Source organism: Heterodontus francisci, chromosome 43 (assembly GCF_036365525.1).
Source record: "Heterodontus francisci isolate sHetFra1 chromosome 43, sHetFra1.hap1, whole genome shotgun sequence".
NCBI lineage: Eukaryota > Metazoa > Chordata > Chondrichthyes > Heterodontiformes > Heterodontidae > Heterodontus > Heterodontus francisci.
The window spans coordinates 4260944-4278009 of record NC_090413.1 but is presented as its reverse complement, the minus strand read 5'-3'; positions in this window follow the sequence as shown (position 1 = coordinate 4278009).

The following is a 17066-nucleotide window of genomic DNA, read 5'->3' as shown; positions in this document are numbered from 1 at the left end:
ACAGGGCAGTCAGTTACCCCGGAAACAGGGTTTTCAGTTACCCTGGAAACAGGGCAGTCAGTTACCCCGGAAACAGGGCGTTCAGTTGCCCTGGAAACAGAGCAGTCAGTTACCCCGGAAACAGGGTGATCATTTACCCCGGAAACTGTGTGATCAGTTACCCCGGAAACAGGGCAGTTAGTTATCCCTGAAACAGGGTGATCAGTCACTCTGGAAACAGGGCAGTCAGATATCCCGGAAACAGGGCAGTCTGTTATCCCGGAGAAAGGGTAATCAGTTACCCAGGAAACTGGGCAGTCAGTTACCCTGGAAACAGGGCAGTCAGTTACCCCGGAAACAGAGCTGCCAGTTACCCTGGAAACAGGGCAGTCAGTATCCCTGGAAACTGGGCAGTCAGTTATCCTGGAAACAGGGCATTCAGTCACCCTGGAAACAGGTTAGTCAGTTACGCCGGAAACAGGGTGATCAGTTACCCCGGAATCAGAGCCGTCAGTTCCCCTGGAAACAGGGCATTCAGTTACCCTGGAAACAGGGCAGTCAGTTATGCCGGAAACAGGGCGGTCAGTAACCCTCGAAACAGGGCAGTCAGTTACCCCGAAAACAGGGTGATCAGTTATCCTGGAAACAGGGCGGCCAGTTACCCTGGAAACAGGGCAGTCAGTTACCCTGGAAACAGAGCAGTCAGTTACCCTGGAAACAGGGCAGTCAGTTATCCCGGAAACAGGGCAGTCAGTTATCCCGGAAACAGGGTGTTCATTTAACCTGGAAACAGGGCAGTCAGTTACCCCGGAAACAGGGAAGTCAGTTACCCTGGATACAGGGCAGTCAGTTATCCCGGAAACAGGGCAGTCAGTTATCCCGGAAAAAGGGTGATCAGTTTCCCTGGAAACTGGGCAGTCAGTCACCCTGGAAACAGGGCAGTCAGTTACCCCGGAAACAGGGCAGTCAGTTCCCCTGGAAACAGGGCATTCAGTTACCCTGGAAACAGGGCAGTCAGTTATGCCGGAAACAGGGCGGTCAGTAACCCTCGAAACAGGGCAGTCAGTTACCCCGAAAACAGGGTGATCAGTTATCCTGGAAACAGGGCGGCCAGTTACCCTGGAAACAGGGCAGTCAGTTACCCTGGAAACAGAGCAGTCAGTTACCCTGGAAACAGGGCAGTCAGTTATCCCGGAAACAGGGCAGTCAGTTATCCCGGAAACAGGGTGTTCATTTAACCTGGAAACAGGGCAGTCAGTTACCCCGGAAACAGGGAAGTCAGTTACCCTGGATACAGGGCAGTCAGTTATCCCGGAAACAGGGCAGTCAGTTATCCCGGAAAAAGGGTGATCAGTTTCCCTGGAAACTGGGCAGTCAGTCACCCTGGAAACAGGGCAGTCAGTTACCCCGGAAACAGGGCAGTCAGTTACCCTGGAAACGGGGAAGTCAGTTATCCCGGAAACAGTGTGATTAGTTACCCTGGAAAGTGGGCAGTCAGTTACCCTGGAAACAGGGCAGTCTGTTACCCCAGAAGCAGGGCGGTCAGTAACCCTCAAAACAGATTACACTGTTACCCCGGAAACAGGGTGATCAGTTAACCTGGAAACAGGGCGGTCAGTTACCTCGGAAACAGGGCAGCCAGTTACCCCGGAAACAGGGCGGTCAGTAACCCTGGAATCAGATTAGTCAGTTACCCCGGAAACAGGGTGATCAGTTATCCTGGAAACAGGGCGGCCAGTTACCCTGGAAACAGGGCAGTCAGTTACCCCGGAAACAGAGCAGTCAGTTACCCTGGAAACAGGGCAGTCAGTTATCCCGGAATCAGGGCAGTCAGTTATCCCGGAAACAGGGTGATCAGTTACCCTGGAAACTGGGCAGTCAGTTACCCTGGAAACAGGGCAGTCAGTTACCCCGGAAACAGGGCGGTCAGTAACCCTCGAAACAGCTTACACAGTTACCCCGGAAACAGGGCGGTCAGTTACCCTGGAAACAGGGCAGTCAGTTACCCCGGAAACAGGGTGATCAGTTACCCTGGAAACTGTGCAGTCAGTTACCCTGGAAAGTAGGCAGTCAGTTACCCTGGAAACAGGGCGGTCAGTAACCCTCGAAACAGCTTACACAGTTACCCCGGAAACAGGGCGGTCAGTTACCCTGGAAACAGGGCAGTCAGTTACCCCGGAAACAGGGTGATCAGTTACCCTGGAAACTGTGCAGTCAGTTACCCTGGAAAGTAGGCAGTCAGTTACCCTGGAAACAGGGCGGTCAGTTACCCCGGAAACAGGGTGATCAGTTAGCCTGGAAACAGGGCAGTCAGTTATCCTGGAAACAGGGTGGTCAGTTACCCCGGAAACAGGGTGGTCAGTGACCCTGGAAACAGATTAGTCAGTTACCCCAGAAACAGGGTGATCAGCTATCCTGGAAACAGGGCGGCCAGTTACCCTGGAAACAGGGCAGTCAGTTACCCGGGAAACAGGGCAGCCAGTTAGCCTGGAAACAGGGCAGTCAGTTATCCCGGAAACAGGGCAGTCAGTTATCCCGGAAACAGGGTGATCAGTTACCCTGGAAACTGGGCAGTCAATTACCCTGGAAACAGGGTAGTCAGTTATCCCGGAAACAGGGTGATCAGTTACCCTGGAATCTGGGCAGTCAGTTACCCTGGAAACAGGGCAGTCAGTTACCCCGGAAACAGAGCAGTCAGTTACCCTGGAAACAGGGTGATCAGTTACACTAGAAACTGGGCAGTCATTTACCCTGGAAACAGGGCATTCAGTTACCCTGGAAACAGGGCAGTCAGTTATGCCGGAAACAGCCGGTCAGTAACCCTCGAAACAGGGCAGTCAGTTACCCCGGAAACAGGGTGATCAGTTATCCCGGAAACAGGGCAGTCAGTTATCCCGGAAACAGGGTGTTCATTTAACCTGGAAACAGGGCAGTCAGTTACCCCGGAAACAGGGCAGTCAGTTACCCTGGATACAGGGCAGTCAGTTATCCCGGAAACAGGGCAGTCAGTTATCCCGGAAAAAGGGTGATCAGTTTCCCTGGAAACTGGGCAGTCAGTTACCCTGGAAACAGGGCAGTCAGTTACCCCGGAAACAGGGCAGTCAGTTACCCTGGAAACGGGGAAGTCAGTTATCCCGGAAACAGTGTGATTAGTTACCCTGGAAAGTGGGCAGTCAGTTACCCTGGAAACAGGGCAGTCTGTTACCCCAGAAGCAGGGCGGTCAGTAACCCTCAAAACAGATTACACAGTTACCCCGGAAACAGGGTGATCAGTTAACCTGGAAACAGGGCGGTCAGTTACCTCGGAAACAGGGCAGCCAGTTACCCCGGAAACAGGGCGGTCAGTAACCCTGGAATCAGATTAGTCAGTTACCCCGGAAACAGGGTGATCAGTTATCCTGGAAACAGGGCGGCCAGTTACCCTGGAAACAGGGCAGTCAGTTACCCCGGAAACAGAGCAGTCAGTTACCCTGGAAACAGGGCATTCAGTTATCCCGGAATCAGGGCAGTCAGTTATCCCGGAAAAAGGGTGATCAGTTACCCTGGAAACTGGGCAGTCAGTTCCCCTGGAAACAGGGCAGTCAGTTACCCCGGAAACAGGGCAGTCAGTAACCCTCGAAACAGCTTACACAGTTACCCCGGAAACAGGGCGGTCAGTTACCCTGGAAACAGGGCAGTCAGTTACCCCGGAAACAGGGTGATCAGTTACCCTGGAAACTGTGCAGTCAGTTACCCTGGAAAGTAGGCAGTCAGTTACCCTGGAAACAGGGCGGTCAGTTACCCCGGAAACAGGGTGATCAGTTAGCCTGGAAACAGGGCAGTCAGTTATCCTGGAAACAGGGTGGTCAGTTACCCCGGAAACAGGGTGGTCAGTGACCCTGGAAACAGATTAGTCAGTTACCCCAGAAACAGGGTGATCAGCTATCCTGGAAACAGGGCGGCCAGTTACCCTGGAAACAGGGCAGTCAGTTACCCGGGAAACAGGGCAGCCAGTTAGCCTGGAAACAGGGCAGTCAGTTATCCCGGAAACAGGGCAGTCAGTTATCCCGGAAACAGGGTGATCAGTTACCCTGGAAACTGGGCAGTCAATTACCCTGGAAACAGGGCAGTCCGTTACCCCAGAAAGAGGGCAGTTATTTACCCAGGAAACTGGGCAGTCAGTTACCCTGGAAACAGGGTAGTCAGTTATCCCGGAAACAGGGTGATCAGTTACCCTGGAATCTGGGCAGTCAGTTACCCTGGAAACAGGGCAGTCAGTTACCCCGGAAACAGAGCAGTCAGTTACCCTGGAAACAGGGTGATCAGTTACACTAGAAACTGGGCAGTCATTTACCCTGGAAACAGGGCAGTCAGTTACTCCGGAAACAGGGCGGTCAGTAACCCTCGAAACAGATTACACAGTTACCCCGGAAACAGGGCGGTCAGTTACCCTGGAAACAGGGCAGTCAGTTACCAAGGAAACAGGGTGATCAGTTACCCTGGAAACTGTGCAGTCAGTTACCCTGGAAGTGGGCAGTCAGTTACCCTGGAAACAGGGCGGTCAGTTACCCCGGAAACAGGGTGATCAGTTAGCCAGGAAACAGGGCAGTCAGTTATCCTGGAAACAGGGTGGTCAGTTACCCGGAAACAGGGCGCTCAGTTACCCTGGAAACAGTTTAGTCAGTTACCCCAGAAACAGGGAGATCAGTTACCCTTGAAACTGGGCAGTCACTTACCCTGGAAACAGGGCAGTCAGTTATCCCGGAAACAGGGTGTTCATTTACCCAGGAAACCGGGCAGTCAGTTACCCCGGAAACAGGGCGGTCAGTTACCCTGGAAACAGGGTGGTCAGTTACCCCGGAAACAGGGTGATCAGTTATGCTGGAAACAGTGCGGTCAGTTACCCCGGAAACGGAGCAGTCAGTTACCCTGGAAACAGGGCAGTCAGTTATCCCGGAATCAGGGCAGTCATTTATCCCGGAAACAGGGTGATCAGTTACCCTGGAAACTGGGCAGTCAGTTACCCTGGAAACAGGGCAGTCAGTTACCCCGGAAACAGGGCGGTCAGTAACCCTCGAAACAGCTTACACAGTTACCCCGGAAACAGGGCGGTCAGTTACCCTGGAAACAGGGCAGTCAGTATCCCCGGAAACTGGGCAGTCAGTTATCCTGGAAACAGGGCATTCAGTCACCCTGGAAACAGGTTAGTCAGTTACGCCAGAAACAGGGTGATCAGTTACCCCGGAATCAGAGCCGTCAGTTCCCCTGGAAACAGGGCATTCAGTTACCCTGGAAACAGGGCAGTCAGTTATGCCGGAAACAGGGCGGTCAGTAACCCTCGAAACAGGGCAGTCAGTTACCCCGGAAACAGGGTGATCAGTTATCCTGGAAACAGGGCGGCCAGTTACCCTGGAATCAGGGCAGTCATTTATCCCGGAAAAAGGTTGATTAGTTATACTGGAAACTGGGCAGTCAGTTACCCTGGAAACAGGGCAGTCAGTTACCCCGGAAACAGGGCGGTCAGTAACCCTCGAAACAGGGCAGTCAGTTACCCCGGAAACAGGGTGATCAGTTACCCTGGAAACTGTGCAGTCAGTTACCCTGGAAAGTAGGCAGTCAGTTACCCTGGAAACAGGGCGGTCAGTTACCCCGGAAACAGGGTGATCAGTTAGCCTGGAAACAGGGCAGTCAGTTATCCTGGAAACAGGGTGGTCAGTTACCCCGGAAACAGGGTGGTCAGTGACCCTGGAAACAGATTAGTCAGTTACCCCAGAAACAGGGTGATCAGCTATCCTGGAAACAGGGCGGCCAGTTACCCTGGAAACAGGGCAGTCAGTTACCCGGGAAACAGGGCAGCCAGTTAGCCTGGAAACAGGGCAGTCAGTTATCCCGGAAACAGGGCAGTCAGTTATCCCGGAAACAGTGTGATCAGTTACCCTGGAAACTGGGCAGTCAATTACCCTGGAAACAGGGCAGTCCGTTACCCCGGAAAGAGTGCAGTTATTTACCCAGGAAACTGGGCAGTCAGTTACCCTGGAAACAGGGTAGTCAGTTATCCCGGAAACAGGGTGATCAGTTACCCTGGAAACTGGGCAGTCAGTTACCCTGGAAACAGGGCAGTCAGTTACCCCGGAAACAGAGCAGTCAGTTACCCTGGAAACAGGGCAGTCAGTTATCCCGGAATCAGGGCAGTCAGTTGTCCCGGAAACAGGGTGATCAGTTACACTAGAAACTGGGCAGTCATTTACCCTGGAAACAGGGCAGTCAGTTACCCCGGAAACAGGGCAGTCAGTTACCCTGGAAACAGGGCAGTCAGTTATCCCGGAATCAGGGCAGTCAGTTACCCCGGAAACAGGGCGGTCAGTAACCCTCGAAACAGATTACACAGTTACCCCGGAAACAGGGCGGTCAGTTACCCTGGAAACAGGGCAGTCAGTTACCAAGGAAACAGGGTGATCAGTTACCCTGGAAACTGTGCAGTCAGTTACCCTGGAAGTGGGCAGTCAGTTACCCTGGAAACAGGGCGGTCAGTTATCCCGGAAACAGGGTGATCAGTTAGCCAGGAAACAGGGCAGTCAGTTATCCTGGAAACAGGGTGGTCATTTACCCGGAAACAGGGCGCTCAGTTACCCTGGAAACAGTTTAGTCAGTTACCCCAGAAACAGGGAGATCAGTTACCCTTGAAACTGGGCAGTCACTTACCCTGGAAACAGGGCAGTCAGTTATCCCGGAAACAGGGTGTTCAGTTACCCAGGAAACCGGGCAGTCAGTTACCCCGGAAACAGGGCGGTCACTTACCCTGGAAACAGGGCAGTCAGTTACCCCGGAAACAGGGTTTTCAGTTACCCTGGAAACAGGGCAGTCAGTTACCCCGGAAACAGGGCGTTCAGTTGCCCTGGAAACAGAGCAGTCAGTTACCCCGGAAACAGGGTGATCATTTACCCCGGAAACTGTGTGATCAGTTACCCCGGAAACAGGGCAGTTAGTTATCCCTGAAACAGGGTGATCAGTCACTCTGGAAACAGGGCAGTCAGATATCCTGGAAACAGGGCAGTCTGTTATCCCGGAGAAAGGGTAATCAGTTACCCAGGAAACTGGGCAGTCAGTTACCCTGGAAACAGGGCAGTCAGTTACCCCGGAAACAGAGCTGCCAGTTACCCTGGAAACAGGGCAGTCAGTATCCCCAGAAACTGGGCAGTCAGTTATCCTGGAAACAGGGCATTCAGTCACCCTGGAAACAGGTTAGTCAGTTACGCCGGAAACAGGGTGATCAGTTACCCCGGAATCAGAGCCGTCAGTTCCCCTGGAAACAGGGCATTCAGTTACCCTGGAAACAGGGCAGTCAGTTATGCCGGAAACAGGGCGGTCAGTAACCCTCGAAACAGGGCAGTCAGTTACCCCGGAAACAGGGTGATCAGTTATCCTGGAAACAGGGCGGCCAGTTACCCTGGAATCAGGGCAGTCATTTATCCCGGAAACAGGGTGATCAGTTACCCTGGAAACTGGGCAGTCAGTTACCCTGGAAACAGGGCAGTCAGTTACCCCGGAAACAGGGCGGTCAGTAACCCTCGAAACAGCTTACACAGTTACCCCGGAAACAGGGCGGTCAGTTACCCTGGAAACAGGGCAGTCAGTTACCCCGGAAACAGGGTGATCAGTTACCCTGGAAACTGTGCAGTCAGTTACCCTGGAAAGTAGGCAGTCAGTTACCCTGGAAACAGGGCGGTCAGTTACCCCGGAAACAGGGTGATCAGTTAGCCTGGAAACAGGGCAGTCAGTTATCCTGGAAACAGGGTGGTCAGTTACCCCGGAAACAGGGTGGTCAGTGACCCTGGAAACAGATTAGTCAGTTACCCCAGAAACAGGGTGATCAGCTATCCTGGAAACAGGGCGGCCAGTTACCCTGGAAACAGGGCAGTCAGTTACCCGGGAAACAGGGCAGATAGTTAGCCTGGAAACAGGGCAGTCAGTTATCCCGGAAACAGGACAGTCAGTTATCCCGGAAACAGGGTGATCAGTTACCCTGGAAACTGGGCAGTCAATTACCCTGGAAACAGGGCAGTCCGTTACCCCGGAAAGAGTGCAGTTATTTACCCAGGAAACTGGGCAGTCAGTTACCCTGGAAACAGGGTAGTCAGTTATCCCGGAAACAGGGTGATCAGTTACCCAGGAAACTGGGCAGTCAGTTACCCTGGAAACAGGGCAGTCAGTTACCCCGGAAACAGAGCAGTCAGTTACCCTGGAAACAGGGCAGTCAGTTATCCCGGAATCAGGGCAGTCAGTTATCCCGGAAACAGGGTGATCAGTTACACTAGAAACTGGGCAGTCATTTACCCTGGAAACAGGGCAGTCAGTTACGCCGTTAACAGGGCGGTCAGTAACCCTCGAAACAGATTACGCAGTTACCCCGGAAACAGGGCGGTCAGTTACCCTGGAAACAGGGCAGTCAGTTACCAAGGAAACAGGGTGATCAGTTACCCTGGAAACTGTGCAGTCAGTTACCCTGGAAGTGGGCAGTCAGTTACCCTGGAAACAGGGCGGTCAGTTATCCCGGAAACAGGGTGATCAGTTAGCCAGGAAACAGGGCAGTCAGTTATCCTGGAAACAGGGTGGTCATTTACCCGGAAACAGGGCGCTCAGTTACCCTGGAAACAGTTTAGTCAGTTACCCCAGAAACAGGGAGATCAGTTACCCTTGAAACTGGGCAGTCACTTACCCTGGAAACAGGGCAGTCAGTTATCCCGGAAACAGGGTGTTCAGTTACCCAGGAAACCGGGCAGTCAGTTACCCCGGAAACAGGGCGGTCACTTACCCTGGAAACAGGGCAGTCAGTTACCCCGGAAACAGGGTTTTCAGTTACCCTGGAAACAGGGCAGTCAGTTACCCCGGAAACAGGGCGTTCTGTTGCCCTGGAAACAGAGCAGTCAGTTACCCTGGAAACAGGGTGATCATTTACCCCGGAAACTGTGTGATCAGTTACCCCGGAAACAGGGCAGTTAGTTATCCCTGAAACAGGGTGATCAGTCACTCTGGAAACAGGGCAGTCAGATATCCCGGAAACAGGGCAGTCTGTTATCCCGGAGAAAGGGTAATCAGTTACCCAGGAAACTGGGCAGTCAGTTACCCTGGAAACAGGGCAGTCAGTTACCCCGGAAACAGAGCTGCCAGTTACCCTGGAAACAGGGCAGTCAGTATCCCCGGAAACTGGGCAGTCAGTTATCCTGGAAACAGGGCGGCCAGTTACCCTGGAAACAGGGCAGTCAGTTACCCTGGAAACAGAGCAGTCAGTTACCCTGGAAACAGGGCAGTCAGTTATCCCGGAAACAGGGCAGTCAGTTATCCCGGAAACAGGGTGTTCATTTAACCTGGAAACAGGGCAGTCAGTTACCCCGGAAACAGGGCAGTCAGTTACCCTGGATACAGGGCAGTCAGTTATCCCGGAAACAGGGCAGTCAGTTATCCCGGAAAAAGGGTGATCAGTTTCCCTGGAAACTGGGCAGTCAGTTACCCTGGAAACAGGGCAGTCAGTTACCCCGGAAACAGGGCAGTCAGTTACCCTGGAAACTGGGCAGTCAGTTACCCTGGAAACGGGGAAGTCAGTTATCCCGGAAACAGTGTGATTAGTTACCCTGGAAAGTGGGCAGTCAGTTACCCTGGAAACAGGGCAGTCTGTTACCCCAGAAGCAGGGCGGTCAGTAACCCTCAAAACAGATTACACAGTTACCCCGGAAACAGGGTGATCAGTTACCTCGGAAACAGGGCAGCCAGTTACCCCGGAAACAGGGCGGTCAGTAACCCTGGAATCAGATTAGTCAGTTACCCCGGAAACAGGGTGATCAGTTATCCTGGAAACAGGGCGGCCAGTTACCCTGGAAACAGGGCAGTCAGTTACCCCGGAAACAGAGCAGTCAGTTACCCTGGAAACAGGGCAGTCAGTTATCCCGGAATCAGGGCAGTCAGTTATCCCGCAAACAGGGTGATCAGTTACCCTGGAAACTGGGCAGTCAGTTACCCTGGAAACAGGGCAGTCAGTTACCCCGGAAACAGGGCGGTCAGTAACCCTCGAAACAGCTTACACAGTTACCCCGGAAACAGGGCGGTCAGTTACCCTGGAAACAGGGCAGTCAGTTACCCCGGAAACAGGGTGATCAGTTACCCTGGAAACTGTGCAGTCAGTTACCCTGGAAAGTAGGCAGTCAGTTACCCTGGAAACAGGGCGGTCAGTTACCCCGGAAACAGGGTGATCAGTTAGCCTGGAAACAGGGCAGTCAGTTATCCTGGAAACAGGGTGGTCAGTTACCCCGGAAACAGGGTGGTCAGTGACCCTGGAAACAGATTAGTCAGTTACCCCAGAAGCAGGGTGATCAGCTATCCTGGAAACAGGGCGGCCAGTTACCCTGGAAACAGGGCAGTCAGTTACCCGGGAAACAGGGCAGCCAGTTAGCCTGGAAACAGGGCAGTCAGTTATCCCGGAAACAGGGCAGTCAGTTATCCCGGAAACAGGGTGATCAGTTACCCTGGAAACTGGGCAGTCAATTACCCTGGAAACAGGGCAGTCCGTTACCCCGGAAAGAGGGCAGTTATTTACCCAGGAAACTGGGCAGTCAGTTACCCTGGAAACAGGGTAGTCAGTTATCCCGGAAACAGGGTGATCAGTTACCCTGGAATCTGGGCAGTCAGTTACCCAGGAAACAGGGCAGTCAGTTACCCCGGAAACAGAGCAGTCAGTTACCCTGGAAACAGGGTGATCAGTTACACTAGAAACTGGGCAGTCATTTACCCTGGAAACAGGGCAGTCAGTTAGCCCGGAAACAGGGCGGTCAGTAACCCTCGAAACAGATTACACAGTTACCCCGGAAACAGCGCGGTCAGTTACCCTGGAAACAGGGCAGTCAGTTACCAAGGAAACAGGGTGATCAGTTACCCTGGAAACTGTGCAGTCAGTTACCCTGGAAGTGGGCAGTCAGTTACCCTGGAAACAGGGCGGTCAGTTACCCCGGAAACAGGGTGATCAGTTAGCCAGGAAACAGGGCAGTCAGTTATCCTGGAAACAGGGTGGTCAGTTACCTGGAAACAGGGCGCTCAGTTACCCTGGAAACAGTTTAGTCAGTTACACCAGAAACAGGGAGACCAGTTACCCTTGAAACTGGGCAGTCACTTACCCAGGAAACAGGGCAGTCAGTTATCCCGGAAACATGGTGTTCAGTTACCCAGGAAACCGGGCAGTCAGTTACCCCGGAAACAGGGCGGTCAGTTACCCTGGAAACAGGGTGGTCAGTTACCCCGGAAACAGGGTGATCAGTTATGCTGGAAACAGTGCGGTCAGTTACCCCAGAAACAGGGCAGTCAGTTACCCCGGAAACAGGGCGGTCAGTAACCCTGGAAACAGGGCAGTCTGTTATCCCGGAATCAGGGCAGTCAGTTATCCCGGAAACAGGATGTTCAGTTACCCTGGAAACTGGGCAGTCAGTTACCCCAGAAACAGGGCAGCCTGTTACCCTGGAAACAGGGCAGTCAGTTATCCCGGAAACAGGGCAGTCAGTTAACCCGGAAAAAGGGTGATCAGTTACCCTGGAAACTGGGCAGTCAATTACACTGGAAACAGGGCAGTCAGTTACCCCAGAAACTGGGCAGTTAGTAACCCTGGAAACAGGGTAGTCAGTTACCCAGGAAACAGAGCAGTCAGTTACCCTGGAAACAGGGCAGTCAGTTATCCCGGAATCAGGGCAGTCAGTTATCCCGGAAACAGGGTGTACAGTTACCCTGGAAACAGGGCAGTCAGTTACCCCGGAAACAGGGCAGCCAGTTAGCCTGGAAACAGGGCAGTCAGTTATCCCGGAAACAGGGCAGTCAGTTATCCCAGAAACAGGGTGATCAGTTACCCTGGAAACTGGGCAGTCAATTACCCTGGAAACAGGGCAGTCCGTTACCCCGCAAAGAGGGCAGTTATTTACCCAGGAAAAAGGGTGATTAGTTATCCTGGAAACAGGGCGGCCAGTTACCCTGGAAACAGGGCAGTCAGTTACCCCGGAAACAGAGCAGTCAGTTACCCTGGAAACAGGGCAGTCAGTTATCCCGGAAACAGGGCAGTCAGTTATCCCGGAAACAGGGTGTTCATTTACCCTGGAAACAGAGCAGTCAGTTACCCCGGAAACAGGGCGGTCAGTAACCCTCGAAACAGATTACACAGTTACCCCGGAAACAGGGCGGTCAGTTACCCTGGAAACAGGGCAGTCAGTTACCCCGGAAACAGGGTGATCAGTTACCCTGGAAACTGTGCAGTCAGTTACCCTGGAAAGTGGGCAGTCAGTTACCCTGGAAACAGGGCGGTCAGTTACCCCGGAAACAGGGTGATCAGTTAGCCTGGAAACAGGTCAGTCAGTTATCCTGGAAACAGGGTGGTCAGTTACCCGGAAACAGGGCGGTCAGCTACCCTGGAAACAGTTTAGTCAGTTACCCAGAAACAGGGAGATCAGTTACCCTTGAAACTGGGCAGTCACTTACCCTGGAAACAGGGCAGTCAGTTATCCCGGAAACAGAGTGTTCAGTTACCCAGGAAACCGGGCAGTCAGTTACCCCAGAAACAGGGCGGTCACTTACCCTGGAAACAGGGCAGTCTGTTACCCCGGAAACAGGGTTTTCAGTTACCCTGGAAGCAGGGCAGTCAGTTACCCCGGAAACAGGGCGTTCAGTTGCCCTGGAAACAGAGCAGTCAGTTACCCCGGAAACAGGGTGATCATTTACCCCGGAAACTGTGTGATCAGTTACCCCGGAAACAGGGCAGTTAGTTATCCCTGAAACAGGGTGATCAGTCACCCTGGAAACAGGGCAGTCAGATATCCCGGAAACAGGGCAGTCTGTTATCCCGGAGAAAGGGTAATCAGTTACCCAGGAAACTGGGCAGTCAGTTACCCTGGAAACAGGGCAGTCAGTTACCCCGGAAACAGGGCTGCCAGTTACCCTGGAAACAGGGCAGTCAGTATCCCCGGAAACTGGGCAGTCAGTTATCCTGGAAACAGGGCATTCAGTCACCCTGGAAACAGGTTAGTCAGTTACGCCGGAAACAGGGTGATCAGTTACCCCGGAATCAGAGCCGTCAGTTCCCCTGGAAACAGGGCATTCAGTTACCCTGGAAACAGGGCAGTCAGTTACCCCGGAAACAGGGCGGTCAGTAACCCTCGAAACAGATTACACAGTTACCCCGGAAACAGGGCAGTCAGTTACCCCGGAAACAGGGTGATCAGTTATCCTGGAAACAGGGCGGCCAGTTACCCTGGAAACTGGGCAGTCAGTTACCCCGGAAACAGAGCAGTCAGTTACCCTGGAAACAGGGCAGTCAGTTATCCCGGAAACAGGGCAGTCAGTTATCCCGGAAACAGGGTGTTCATTTAACCTGGAAACAGGGCAGTCAGTTACCCCGGAAACAGGGCAGTCAGTTACCCTGGATACAGGGCAGTCAGTTATCCCGGAAACAGGGCAGTCAGTTATCCCGGAAAAAGGGTGATCAGTTTCCCTGGAAACAGGGCAGTCAGTTACCCTGGAAAGTGGGCAGTCAGTTACCCTGGAAACAGGGCAGTCTGTTACCCCAGAAGCAGGGCGGTCAGTAACCCTCAAAACAGATTACACTGTTACCCCGGAAACAGGGTGATCAGTTAACCTGGAAACAGGGCGGTCAGTTACCTCGGAAACAGGGCAGCCAGTTACCCCGGAAACAGGGCGGTCAGTAACCCTGGATTCAGATTAGTCAGTTACCCCGGAAACAGGGTGATCAGTTATCCTGGAAACAGGGCGGCCAGTTACCCTGGAAACAGGGCAGTCAGTTACCCCGGAAACAGAGCAGTCAGTTAACCTGTAAACAGGGCAGTCAGTTATCCCGGAATCAGGGCAGTCAGTTATCCCGGAAACAGGGTGAACAGTTACCCTGGAAACTGGGCAGTCAGTTACCCTGGAAACAGGGTAGTCAGTTACCCCGGAAACAGGGCGGTCAGTAACCCTCGAAACAGATTACACAGTTACCCTGGAAACAGGGCGGTCAGTTACCCTGGAAACAGGGCAGTCAGTTACCCCGGAAACAGGGTGATCAGTTACCCTGGAAACTGTGCAGTCAGTTCCCCTGGAAAGTAGGCAGTCAGTTACCCTGGAAACAGGGCGGTCAGTTACCCCGGAAACAGGGTGATCAGTTAGCCTGGAAACAGGGCAGTCAGTTATCCTGGAAACAGGGTGGTCAGTTACCCCGGAAACAGGGTGGTCAGTGACCCTGGAAACAGATTAGTCAGTTACCCCAGAAACAAGGTGATCAGTTATCCTGGAAACAGGGCGGCCAGTTACCCAGGAAACAGGGCAGTCAGTTACCCCGGAAACAGAGCAGTCAGTTACCCTGGAAACAGGGCAGTCAGTTATCCCAGAAACAGGGCAGTCAGTTATCCCGGAAACAGGGTGTTCATTTATCCTGGAAACAGGGCAGTCAGTTACCCTGGAAACAGTGTGGTCAGTTACCCGGAAACAGGGCGGTCAGTTACCCTGGAAACAGTTTAGTCAGTTACCCCAGAAACAGGGAGATCAGTTACCCTTGAAACTGGGCAGTCACTTACCCTGGAAACAGGGCAGTCAGTTATCCCGGAAACAGGGTGTTCAGTTACCCAGGAAACTGGGCAGTCAGTTAACCCGGAAACTGGGCGGTCAGTTACCCTGGAAACAGGGCAGTCAGTTACCCTGGAAACAGGGCAGTCAGTTACCCCGGAAACAGTGTTTTCAGTTACCCTGGAAACAGGGCAGTCAGTTAACCCGGAAACAGTGCGTTCAGTTGCCCTGGAAACAGGGCAATCAGTTACCCCGGAAACAGGGTGATCATTTAGCCCAGAAACTGTGTGATCAGTTACCCCGGAAACAGGGCAGTTAGTTATCCCTGAAACAGGGTGATCAGTCACTCTGGAAACAGGGCAGTCAGATATCCCAGAAACAGGGCAGTCTGTTACCCCGGAAACAGGGTGATCAGTTAACCTGGAAACAGGGCCGTCAGTTACCCCGGAAACAGGGCAGTCATTTACCCCGGAAACAGGGCGGTCAGTAGTCCTGAAATCAGATTAGTCAGTTACCCCGGAAACAGCGTGATCAGTTATCCTGGAAACAGGGCGGCCAGTTACCCTGGAAACAGGGCAGTCAGTTACCCCAGAAACAGAGCAGTCAGTTACCCTGGAAACAGGGCAGTCAGTTACCCCGGAAACAGGGCGGTCAGTAACCCTGGAAACAGATTAGTCAGTTACCCCGGAAACAGGGTGATCAGTTATCCTGGAAACAGGGCGGCCAGTTACCCTGGAAACAGGGCAGTCAGTTACCCAGGAAACAGAGCAGTCAGTTACCCTGGAAACAGGGCAGTCAGTTATCCCGGAAACAGGGCAGTCAGTTATCCCGGAAACAGGGCAGTCAGTTATCCCGGAAACAGGGTCGTCATTTACCCTGGAAACAGGGCAGTCAGTTACCCCGGAAACAGGGCAGTCAGTTACCCTGGAAACAGGGCAGTAAGTTATCCCAGAAACAGGGCAGTCAGTTATCCCGGAAAAAGGGTGATCAGTTTCCCTGGAAACTGGGCAGTCAGTTACCCTGGAAACAGGGCAGTCAGTTACCCCGGAAACAGGGCAGTCAGTTACCCTGGAAACTGGGCAGTCAGTTACCCTGGAAACGGGGGAGTCAGTTATCCCGGAAGCAGTGTGATTAGTTACCCTGGAAACTGGACAGTCAGTTAACCTGGAAACAGGGCAGTCAGTTACCCCAGAAACAGGGTGATCAGTTACCCTGGAAACTGGGCAGTCAGTTACCCTGGAAACAGGGCAGTCTGTTACCCCAGATTCAGGGCAGTCAGTAACCCTCAAAACAGATTACACAGTTACCCCGGAAACAGTGTGATCTGTTATCCTGGAAACAGGGTGGTCAGTTACCCTGGAAACAGGGTGATCAGTTATGCTGCAAACAGTGCGGTCAGTTACCCCGGAAACAGGGCAGTCAGTTACCCCGGAAACAGGGCGGTCAGTAACCCTGGAATCAGATTAGTCAGTTACCCCGGAAACAGGGTGATAAGTTATCCTGGAAACAGGGCGGCCAGTTACCCTGGAAACAGGGCAGTCAGTTACCCCGGAAACAGAGCAGTCAGTTACTCTGGAAACAGGGCAGTAAGTTATCCCGGAATCAGGGCAGTCAGTTATCCCGGAAACAGGGTGTTCAGTTACCCTGGAAACAGGGCAGTCAGTTACCCCGGAAACAGGGCAGCCAGTTACCCTGGAAACAGGGCAGTTAGTTATTCCGGAAACAGGGCAGTCAGTTATCCCGGAAACAGGGTGATCAGTTACCCTGGAAACTGGGCAGTCAATTACCCTGGAAACAGGGCAGTCAGTTACCCCGGAAACAGGGCAGTCAGTTATCCTGGAAACTGGGCAGTCAGTTATCCCGGAAACGGTGTGCACAGTTACCCTGGAAACAGGGCAGTCAGTTACCCCGGAAACAGGGCAGCCAGTTACCCTGGAAACAGGGCAGTCAGTTATCCCGGAAAGAGGGCAGTCAGTTATCCCGCAAACAGGGTGATCAGTAACCCTGGAAACAGAGCAGTCAATTACCCTGGAAGCAGGGCAGTCCGTTACCCCATAAACAGGGCAGTCATTTACCCAGGAAACTGGGCAGTCAGTTACCCTGGAAACAGGGTAGTCAGTTATTCTGGAAACAGGGTGATCAGTTACCCTGGAAACTGGGCAGTCAGTTACCCTGGAAACAGGGCAGTCAGTTACCCCGGAAACAGGGCGGTCAGTAACCCTCGAAACAGATTACACAGTTACCCCGGAAACAGGGCGGTCAGTTTCCCTGGAAACAGGGCAGTCAGTTACCCCGGAAACAGGGTGATCAGTTATCCTGGAAACAGGGCGGCCAGTTACCCTGGAAACAGGGCATCAGTTACCCCGGAAACAGAGCAGTCAGTTACCCTGGAAACAGGGCAGTCAGTTATCCCGGAAACAGGGCAGTCAGTTATCCCGGAAACAGGGTGTTCATTTACCCTGGAAACAGGGCAGTCAGTTACCCCGGAAACAGGGCAGTCAGTTACCCTGGAAACAGGGCAGTCAGTT